The following is a 12,139-nucleotide window of genomic DNA, read 5'->3' as shown; positions in this document are numbered from 1 at the left end:
CTTCTCCACCACACGCACATACCCCCTCCCGCCGCTGCGCGCTCTGCTAGGGGCTTCACATCAGACACACACACGCTGCGCGCTCTGCTAGGAGCTTTGTCCTAGACACACACACATGCACACACGCACATAACGCACTCCCCTACATCCAAACACTGATCTCCTTTTCTTTTCTCCTTCATACACACACACACTGATAACTTTGGTTCTAGTTTTGATATTTCGTTGTGGGGTTTGTCTCGCTGACGAGCGAGTTGATTGTTATTGTAAGTTTGTTATATTGTTGGTAACCGGCTCGGCTGGTGGTGTTTTTTGTTAAGAATCTATTTTGTGTTGTGTTTTGATAAAGACGTTGCTGGCTTGACTCCTTGGTTTGTTGTTCGTTTATTTTGACTTATTATTTTATTGCTGGCGGAAGCTTATAATTTAATGACAGGATTTAAAGGCCTGTCTGGCGCCTGAACTTTGGCTTATTCAGTGCCCGCCCGTAAGCGCCGCTACAGAATGGCGCCTGAACAGGGACACTTGTGATTTACTCTATAAAGGGACTGATCTCACGAACTGAACTTTTCCTCATCTCGCTTGGTGCGAGCATCTGCACACACTCACAAAACACATACATTCGTACACACATGAGCGCGTGCACACATTTGCGTCATTTACATTCATATGAAGGAACTTTGTGCTCTGGACGTTGCTTGACTAGTGCGGGCACTTGTGGACAAAAAAGGAAAAAAAAATACTGTTGAAATTGAGCTGTGCATCCTCTGCTATGCTGCTATGCTGTGTTGAATTGTTCATTCATGCTGTGCTGCTATGCTATTTTGATGTGTTGCAATGCTATGTATTCACACTGTTTATTGATGTGCTGAAATTCATAGTCAGGTCTGTGTTGACTTATTGTTGCCACACTCTTGAATTTTCTCATTCTTGTTGAACTCACTTATCTTGTGCCTGTTGCTTAAGCTTTTGCTTATCGTGTTTAACTGCCTTTTTGAGGGTTGTTGATTTTCATTGGGTACTTTTTTCACTACACACACACAAGCACCTGACACAAACATTTTGCACACAACATTCCTCTTTATTAACACAACATTTCATAACACACAACCAAACTTGAAGCGCATGGTGCAAAATATACAGTAACAATGTCAGAACCAGAGAACTTGGAAATGGCAGAACAGGAGAACCAACCTGAAGTTACTCTACCAGCACAACTGGCGTCACCCCCGGACATACAAACCCCTCAAGTTACACACCAAGTGCAATTACAGCTGTCTAGTACCACTGTTGCTGGAGACCCACTACCTGCTGTGACTACAGCATCCCCTGTGCTGGCCACTGGGCCGCCCAATCTGTTCACAGATGCACTCCCAGCTGTTCATACAGACCATACACAGGCCGCAACTGGCTCTCCATTGGATGCTGACTTGAAACACTCTTCCTTATGGTCTTCCAATACCTCACTCCAGCAAGACTTGCCATTGAACCTTCCTACGCCAGCCCGAACCCTTGGGGCACTGGCATTACAAACCCCCGACCACTGGGCTGTGCTCTTTGACAAGTTGAAACACCAGGAATCTCAGATGAGTGAACTGTCCAAACAAGTGATGAGGAGTCGTTTTCACCTGGAAGGAAGACTGCAGAACATGTCAGACAATGCACAAATGCAATTCTCAAAAGTCAATGCAACACTTACTGAAAGTAAACAAAAAACGGAAAGTGAATGGGATAACGTGCTAAAAGGCATTAAAACCATGATCACAGAGGAAATCAAAAATCAAAATGCTACACACCTTTCTGAAATCCGCTTCATGGTTGAACAGTTACAAGCAGAGGTACAGCAGGAAATCTTGACACAGAGAAGAGCTTTTGAATCTGATTGCCAACACCTTTCACAAAATGTGGACACCTGTGCAAGACTTACAAATCAAATGAGCACTTCATTAGCACATCTCCCTACACACATCACCAAAGAATACAATATACTTACCAACAAGATCCAGGAGCTTGAAAATAAGCTAGAGCAACATGTTTTGACTGCTTCTCCACTTGCCAAGCTGTCAGCTGCTCACACTTCTGCTGCAGCCACTCCAGCTTCACTGCCTGTATCCATGGCAACCGTTCCACCTACTGGAGTCAAATCAGATCATCTGAAAGTTCTGAAATTGTCATTCCCCACTTTTGGCAAAACAAATGATGATCCAGACCCTGTTCTTTACCTTTCCAAATGCCGTGACTTTCTGGCCATACACCCACTGACAGACACAGAGATTCTGGCAGCTTTCAGAACCGCTCTCCATGGCACAGCTAGAGACTGGTGGGAAATCGCTATGACCGAGGTCCTCACATGGGCCCAATTCGAAAAAAAATTCCTAACTGCTTTCTTGTCTGACGACTATGAGGAGGAACTCACAGACCGTGTGCGAAACCGCAAACAAAAAGTGAATGAATCTATCCGTGACTTCTCTTTCTCATATCGTGCCCTGTGTAAACAGTGGAAACCTACCATTACCGAACCAGAGATCGTCAAAATGATTCTGAAGAACATAAAACCACAGCTGGCTACCTACTTACGCGGTCGTTCCCAGACTGTGGAAGAGCTGGTCAGACTAGGTCATCAGCTGGAGAAAGACCTAGAACAACAATCTCTGTATGAGACACAACACAACACTCGAGACAAGCACACACAGAACACACAGAGGGGAAACACTCCCAAACCTACTGACACTGACACACTGATAACCTGCTGGCGATGCAAAGGGCAACACCTCCCGGGTTCTTGCCCACAATACCAAGCCTCTGGAGGCCGCCAAAACACACAGCATCATCAAAAGAACAATCCCCGACCACACAAGCCAGCACAGCTGGGCAGTGGAAGCGTCACTCTCACAGTCTCACAGACAGAAAATGTACTGGCAGGACGCTCCTTCACTATCCCACGACAACTGGTAGTCACCATCAATGTTGGACCGTGGAATGGCAGAGCTATCGTTGACACAGGGGCCAGCTACACACTCATCCATGAGTTGGTCTGGAAAGCTCTCAGACGGCCAAAAGAAGACTTGAAGCCTTGGATTAGTGGACCGCTCTTCTTGGCCAACGGCGAGAGTGAAACACCCCTGGGCAAAGTCGAAGTGACCGTCAACCTAGGTGACGTTGCATGCACCTACGAAGTGGCAGTCCTACCCCCTAAAGCTCTGGCCTACAAAGTGGTGCTTGGACTTGACTACTTAGTCCACAGCGGCTTGCAAATCCACGCAGCCGACTATCAGTATAGCTTCAAGGGGAGACCCGAGAAATACCTGTTCCTACAGAATGATGCACACACCACACTACACAATACACCACACATGACTACTCTTATGTCTTGCATACCTCCTCCTTACATACCAGAAGAGCCGTTGAAGCTGACCGCTCAAGATTACATAGATCTTGCAGTTGAGAACGCAGAGGTGGAAAACTGGGAGAAGGCTGGTCTCAGACAGTTACTGGAATCAAAGCCAGATCTGTGCACTCTTAAACCAGGACGGACTGATGTTCTGAAACATAGAATCCACACCACCAGTGAAGTACCCATCAAGCAAAAACCATACAGGAAATCTGCTGTGAAACGTCAGATCATAGAGCAGCACCTGAAAGAGATGCTTGATGGAAGAGTGATTGAGCCATCATATTCGGGGTGGACTTCACCAGTCGTTCTTGTCCCAAAACAGTGTGGAACGCTCAGGTTCTGTGTCGATTACAGAAAACTCAATGCCGTCACAGAGACTGATGCCTACCCAATACCAAACATAAATGAACTCCTTGAGTCACTTGCGGGTTCCGCAATCTTCTCTACGCTAGACTTAAACAGTGGCTACTGGCAGGTCGCCATGGACCCTGCAAGCGTGGCAAAGACGGCATTCATCACCCACATGGGCACTTTCCAATTCAGAGTCATGCCCTTCGGCTTAAAGAACGCCCCAGCCAGCTTCCAACGCCTAATGGACTTGGTCTTGGCTGACCTGAAAGGAAAGATATGTTTAGTGTACCTTGACGACATTGTGATTTACTCACCATCTGTGGAACGCCATTTCCAAGACCTCAATGCCGTACTCACAAAACTTCACACAGCAGGTCTTACCCTGAACCTGAAAAAATCCAAATTCTGCATGAGGGAAATCAAGTACTTGGGGCACATCGTATCTGCCCAGGGCATCACTGCAGACCCCGCAAAAGTGGAAGCCATCAAGGCCTACCCGGCTCCAACATCAGTCAAGGAGGTGCAGCGGTTCCTTGGGCTAGCAGGATGGTACCACCGCTTTGTACCTGGTTTCTCGCAGATTGCTGAACCACTCAACTCTCTGAAGAAGAAAGGTCGTGTCTTTGAATGGGATCAAAAGTGTGAAGATGCTTTCCAGACCTTGAAAGATCACCTTACATCTCCTCCCGTGCTTGGTCATCCCGACCTAACCCTTCCATTCTTCGTGTACACTGATGCCAGTGACTTGGGGCTTGGTGGTATCCTGACCCAAAGGAGAGGAATTGGACACGAAGAGGTCATTGCTTTCGCAAGCAGAAGCCTTAACAAGGCAGAAAAGAATTACTCTGCTACTGAGAAGGAATGCCTTGCGGTGGTCTGGGCCCTAGAGAAATGGCAGCACTACCTGGAGCCAAAAACCTTCACAGTAGTGACCGACCATGCTGCCTTGCAGTGGGTGTTCAGCAGTACCAAGACCTCTAGTCGTCTTCTTCGCTGGGCTCTCCGCCTCCAGAAGTTCAACTTCATCATCGAATACAGGAAAGGAAAACTGAATGTGGCACCAGACGCCCTTTCTCGATCTTCTGTGGGGCCGTCCTGTTTGCTGGCTGTGAGCCAAGATGGGCCACAGGATTACCCATTCTCCTCAATCACACTCTGGGAAGAACAACACAAGGATCCCCAGATACAATCTGTCATGAAAGACCTGGCAAGAGGCAGTGCGGAGACTGAGGAAAAATATGCAATACTGGATGACATGCTCTACAGGAAAATCCAACAGGATGACAAACACCACTTCCGAGTCTGGATACCGGCATCACTGGTACAGTCACTACTCACCACATACCACGACTCTCCCTGGTGCGGCCATCAAGGCATGTTTAAAACCTACAAACGGATTCACAATGTGGCTTACTGGCCAAAAATGTGGGACGGAATCCGCAATTATGTCCGCAACTGCACCATCTGCCAGACCCGCAAAGGTGAAAGCCGTAAGAAAAGCGGTAAACTTCAACAGACAGCCGTAAGCTACCCCAACGAGATGCTGGGAGTAGACCTCATGGGGCCCCTACCCCGCAGCTCAAGCCGACATGAGCACCTTCTGGTCCTGGTCGACTACTACACCCGCTGGGTAGAGCTGTTTCCACTACGCACAGCCTCCGCTGCCGTGGTAGCCCGCATTGTCCGTGATGAAATACTTACCCGCTGGGGCGTGCCTGACCACATCCTGTCCGACAGAGGGCCGCAGTTCGTCTCCAGCGTGTTCAAGGAACTCTGCCAGACCTGGAAAGTCACACCCAAACTTACCACCACTTACCACCCACAAACAAATCTGACCGAGAGGGTCAACCGAAACCTGAAGTCCATGATCGCCTCATACGTCACAGACAATCACAAAAAATGGGACCAATACCTACCTGAACTCCGTTTCGCCCTCAACTCCGCTGTCCATGAGACCACCGGAATTACTCCTGCCGAGTTACACCTGGGAAGGAAACTGCGTAGTCCCATGGACAACCTCCTCAGAGGACAGAACCTCACTCCTGATGACGCCGGATACAATGTTGTGCACCACTTGGCAGACCTGCAAAAGAAAGCACACATTAGTAGCAAGAAGGCAAAAGCCAGACAACTTAGGAACTACAACAAAAACAGAGAAGATGTTGAGTACGTACCTAAGGACAGAGTGTGGGTGCGCAACCATGTTCTGTCGTCCAAGGCCAAACACTTCTCTGCGAAGCTGGCGCCCAGATGGAAAGGTCCTTACAGAGTCTTACAGCAGCTAGGCCCTGTCAACTATGAGGTAGTCCGGGAGGACACAGGGGAACATCGGCACAATGTGCACGTGTGCAACATGAAGCCTTGCTTTCCCACAGCGGCACAGGTCGAACGGCAGGAAAGAGAGGCCCTCTTAAAAGTTTTTGAAGATGAGTCCAGTGACGACGACTTCCTTGGTTTCACGTAGCCACATCTCTTGCCAACCATGGGTTGTCTTCCCATGGAGGGGGGAGTGTGGCGGAATGCACTTCCACCATGGTCTCCAAGACTAATTGTTTCCAATGCCCAGTAGCACACTGCACCCACAAACACACATACACCTAATTGAGGCCACTGAAGCAGTTCTACCTGAAGATGAGACGCACCTGCAGCGAGATCTGATTGGGGGGTGTGGCCGTAAGATGGCACCGCTTGTTAGATGCCAGTTTTGAGCATTCTCGAAGAGGACACAGAGGAGAGAGGACACGAGGACAGAGAGAGGAGAGAGAAGCACCAGAAGCACCAGAGCGAAGCCACAAACGTACAGTATACGAGTACTAGCGCAAGTGCTACCCAATTGCCACAAAGGAAGTACAGACTGGGGAAGACTCGGAAGGCGATCTGAGCGCCGAAAGGAAGTCGTTGGCCGGGTCTGTTGTTGCCCAAAGACTCCCGAACAGACCCAATATCCGCCACTCCAGCCAAACGTGAGTCCGAATCCTTTCCTTGCGTTTGGAGTATCATGCGCTCTGAGTAACTCTCCCACGCTGCAGTGGACAATCGCTCTGCTTCACCTACAGTCACACACACATGCACACACGCACATACCTCCTCCTGCCGCTCTGCTTCTCCACCACACGCACATACCCCCTCCCGCCGCTGCGCGCTCTGCTAGGGGCTTCACATCAGACACACACACGCTGCGCGCTCTGCTAGGAGCTTTGTCCTAGACACACACACATGCACACACGCACATAACGCACTCCCCTACATCCAAACACCGATCTCATTTTCTTTTCTCCTTCATACACACACACACTGATAACTTTGGTTCTAGTTTTGATATTTCGTTGTGGGGTTTGTCTCGCTGACGAGCGAATTGATTGTTATTGTAAGTTTGTTATATTGTTGGTAACCGGCTCGGCTGGTGGTGTTTTTTGTTAAGAATCTATTTTGTGTTGTGTTTTGATAAAGACGTTGCTGGCTTGACTCCTTGGTTTGTTGTTCGTTTATTTTGACTTATTATTTTATTGCTGGCGGAAGCTTATAATTTAATGACAGGATTTAAAGGCCTGTCTGGCGCCTGAACTTTGGCTTATTCAGTGCCCGCCCGTAAGCGCCGCTACAGCGCTAGCTGGCAAACTACCCATGGCACACAGTTAACAGAGAAGAGGGTATACTACGCACATAGCAGAACTGGCGTTCAGACTTTCAAATACAGAAAAATAAGTTTTATGGTTTGCAGCTAACGGAAAAGCTGGCAAACGACTTGTGGTACTTACTGAAAACCTGACTCATTCGACTGTGCCTCAGCACAAAGAAAAACGGGAACATTCTGCATGTAACTCGTATAGCAAAGAAGGGCTGGCACAGAGATGGTCAGGGTTGCCAGATGTAAGTGATTTCCAGTCCAAAAAATACTGAAACACTCCTGGAAGAACTAAATCTCGCCCAATTTGAACAAAATTCTATTGATTTCTGTGGCCATAAATTTACCAGAAAAAACCCCACTAGGTATTTTTATCCTCCCAATCTGGCAACCTTGGAGAGGATGGTGACTCAGGCCCACACTTGGCACAGTGGACATTACATGACGGGTTACTGGCCAAAGAATGGGTGATTATAATGCTGTTTCAGTTTTTACTTTTGTTACTGAAGGAAATGTTTCCTTAGTTGTTTTGCACATTATTTTTCAATATGTTTTATACATTTTTTTCTATTATGTTTTTAGGTCAGCCATCACATTTTGGCAAAGTTGCATATTTTCCTGTTACAAACTACCAAAAGTGTCCGAGAAATGAATGTGAAAGTTACGACAATAAACCCACGCAGAGACAATGTAAATTGTAAAGATTCCCAAAAAAAATTGTGCTTCAAAAGATTTTGCTCTTTTTAATTTCATACATCTGTACATCATTTTATACATAAATGGAATGTTATGACAAAAACTTGAGTATTAAAAAAGAACCAACAAACAGAACAGAAATCATGATCATCTTGGCATGTCTGTGGTGTACCTTGAGGGCTGGGTAAGTGCATCTGGGAGTTTAAGCCCCTTTACTCTCCACCTCAGGCTCCCGTGGCTACACATTCAAGTCTTTGTATCACACCTTTGCAACACACCTTGCAGTTCACCCCCAGAAATGCTCTTGCACTTGACTCCAGTCAGTCAATACACTTTGAGTGAGTCAATACGGAAAGAGGAAGGGAGGGGAGAAGAAAGGGGTCATGGCAATGTTCTGACGTGATGCACTGAGCAGGTAGACACACCAATCCCGCCGGGATTTGGACCGAGTTGGGCTCCGATCTGACACTGTCTTTCACAGACAAACAGCAGCAGGACCATAAAACAAACACACACAGACACACAAGCAAGGTTTAGCCAGTATGGATATGCTTCTTATATGCTTCTCATTTCCTCTGCATTTCCAACAAAGGTGCATTCACCTTATGAGGGCTTAGAGATGGCCATGGGGCAAGACAAGTCATGTGATCAATGAGATGGGGGCGGGGCAGGGCAGGGTAGAGGACAAGGCTGTGGTTTGTGTATGTATAGGTACATGTCCATAGTATCAACCGTTTCATCTATCCCACGCCAAGAAGAAACAGACGATGGTTGCCGCTCACTCCTCACCAGACCTGGTGCACATATTTGGTGATGTCTGGGCCAACTGGGCACCAGTGGAGTCCTCAAAGTGACGAGACACACCAGTGACATTCATGACAGGACGTCAACATATATGATTGTGCATTCCCCTCCGCCTCATGTGTTACCACAGCTCTCTACTACTGAGAGATGCAATACGTGCGCAGCTGGATGAAGACGGCACAATGAAATGTGTATTTTTGTGTAATGACTTTTTGAGTCTCATGTGCCAAGAGGAGGCCATAACATACAATACATGGTTGCTCTCTACTCTCCCAGGTGTATGTTATATTTATGACCGGTGATGCATACCATTGATTCATTAGTTTATAATCCAGTGCAACATATCTCAAGTGACCTGGTTTTACTTGTCCAATCCAATTCAGGTGACCATTCAACCAGCCAATTATCTGGTTGAATTGGACAGGTACAGTCAGATCATCTTGAATATGTGGCTCTGGATTGTAGCTAATGAGTCTAGGCAGCCCATCAGTGTTTATGACCACTAAAGAAAGAGAGTACATTTTTGGGCTGATTATCAGCAATTAGTTGCAACACCTCTGCTATCCGGGAGCGCAAACACACACATTCACTCAATAATGAAACATTTGTTAACAAACACGGAGGTGCATAATCACTTCACACTTGCAAAACACAAGTGCACGGCCAACACACATCCACAGGCCCCTAGAGGCCAGACTGATTGGGATGGTCACATTCTATTCAGTCGAAAGCTCTCATTACATCATTTCCATAGTTGCTTCAACCTATCAGAGTTCAGCGTTTGCACTTGCTCACCAATGAAATGGAAGGGGAGGAATTGACATTATGACACTTAGCAGCATATGATGCAATAGCTGTCAAAAAAACAACTTGTGACAGAAAACATGAGCCCTGTTATTCGTATTTTTAAAAAATTATATTTAACACTAAACGCAGACATGACAGAGGAGACAGACAGGTTGTGTGTGGCTGAAAATGAAAAAAGGAAGCCCTGTTGTGGCCTATCGGTAGGGCACTGGGTTACTACGCCAGTGACCCAGGTTTGATTCCGGCCCAGATCATTTGCTGATCCTTCCCCATCTCTCTCTCCCCCCACTCATTTCCACTGTCCTGTCGAAAATAAAGGCAAAAAAAAAACATTTAAAACTGAAAAAATGAGACATTTACATTCTTTTGATTTGTTTGATAATATTCCCCTCTGCTGAATTGAATGAGTGGGGGTGCAGTAGACATTGTGGGCCCCTATAGCACACCGATAAATGAATTGTGTGCATATCACAGTCCTCTGGGTCGTTATGAAGCTCAGCTCTGGTCCTCAACAGTCCTGACACCCACACTGGATATACAGTAGCATAGTGTATTCACCCTTGAAATCATTGTTAAAAAAGTAGGTGTTTATTATTTAAATTATCTAAGCATATCTGTATATTAATGTTCATTGACTGCATTCACATTTATTGATTGCAGCAGGTGTCAGCATAGACTTTAGTTTGAGAATAAGTGGTGGTCAAATCTGATGCCTGTAAATTCCTTCACATGTTGAAAATGACGCGAATCTTAAAAAACAGCTACTTTGCAATGATTTAAAGTATGAATACACGCTATCCATCTTATTATGTCTATTTATTTCCATTTCGTACTTCCACAGAATTTCCCAGTCTGCTAGTTCCGGTTCAGGGTCGCCATTGAAGTCTGTAGACTTCACTGCACAACCGGCAATCCAATGAGCGCTCAAATGCTAGAATCACAGCGGCATGTGTGAACAAGGTGGACAGTTGCAATTAGGACACACAAGAATGGCATTGTAAGTGAGCCTCCAATCTCCATGTTATGTCACGTCACGTTATGTGGCTTTATGCACACCTGTTCCAACATCATGAGGCACAATGAAGTTTAAGCCCTCGGTAGGAGCAGGGTCCAGTCCTGTGTGTGTGTGTGTGTGTGTGTGTGTGTGTGTGTGTGTGTGTGTGTGTGTGTGTGTGTGTGTGTGTGTGTGTGTGTGTGTGTGTGTGTGTGTGTGTGTGTGAGTGTGACTGTGCGTCTGTGTGTGTATGTTAATTTTAGGTACTCCACCAGTTGTAAAAAAAAAAAAAATCTAAAATAAATGTTATTTCGTTCCTCCTTGTATCATTTTCATATATGGAATTGTGCAATTCTGTGTAAACCATGTGTTTTCCCAAACTTTTGATACGTCATATACAGTATACAGGAAACTCCTACTGTTTCAAACTCATAACGGATAAAAGCTCTATCCTAACTGTGACAGCGTTTTTGAACTGGGGGGTTCTTCTTCTTCCTGTGACTGAGTGCTATAATAGAAATTCCTCATACTGGCCTTTTACGCAATAGGCAAAACGGGCAACAAACACAATATTTTCTGTGGTTCCCCTTGCTCATCTCAAGTAACTTTGATTGCAGATTACAACACGTCTATTGACATTACAGTAGTCAGAGCACAGACTTCACAACTTATTGGCCGCAGTAACCAACTGCACAAGAGTCCTCAATTGATACACGCACATAAACGGCCTATTAGCAAACACTGCATCCTTTCATCAGTGTGTGTGTGTGTGTGTGTGTGTGTGTGTGTGTGTGTGTGTGTGTGTGTGTGTGTGTGTGAGTGTGTGTGTGCGCGAATATGTGTCAAACATTCTGTCTCATCTTGGTATTTGGGCAAACATCATCATTCATTAACTGTGTGTGTGTGTGTGTGTGTGTGTGTGTGTGTGTGTGTGTGTGTGTGTGTGTGTGTGTGTGTGTGTGTGTGTGGCTGGCAAACAGGCAAAGTGCCCCTATCTGACCAGTGACTAATAAGTGACAAGTGCTTACACCCGGTCTTTCTACACTGTTAACACTCTGTCTTGAACCCAAAACCTCACAGCCACTCTGGAATGGGCACCAGCCACGTTGATCACGTTGACTTGAGAGCCTGGTGAAGTGTAGTCCGCGTTGATTTACAATAGGATCCTTTTCTTAGAAACATTAAGAGGAGCATGATGTATACACATATGCACATGCACACACGCACGCATGAACGCAAACACACACACACACGGAAGTATTGCAACAGATGACGAAGGACATTCGGACATTCACAAACATTAGCTGTACATTGAATTAAGGCCTAAATCAGGTTGACTTATAGGAAACAGTTGATGTTACATATCTGAATTCATATATCCACATTTATAAAAACACACAAACAAATCATACACACACACACACACATGGTGATTGCATAACTCCTGGGAATCAAAGATAGGTTACTG

This window comes from Engraulis encrasicolus, chromosome 5 (assembly GCF_034702125.1).
Source record: "Engraulis encrasicolus isolate BLACKSEA-1 chromosome 5, IST_EnEncr_1.0, whole genome shotgun sequence".
Lineage (NCBI taxonomy): Eukaryota > Metazoa > Chordata > Actinopteri > Clupeiformes > Engraulidae > Engraulis > Engraulis encrasicolus.
The sequence above is the reverse complement of the archived record's forward strand: the minus strand, read 5'-3'. Positions refer to the sequence as shown.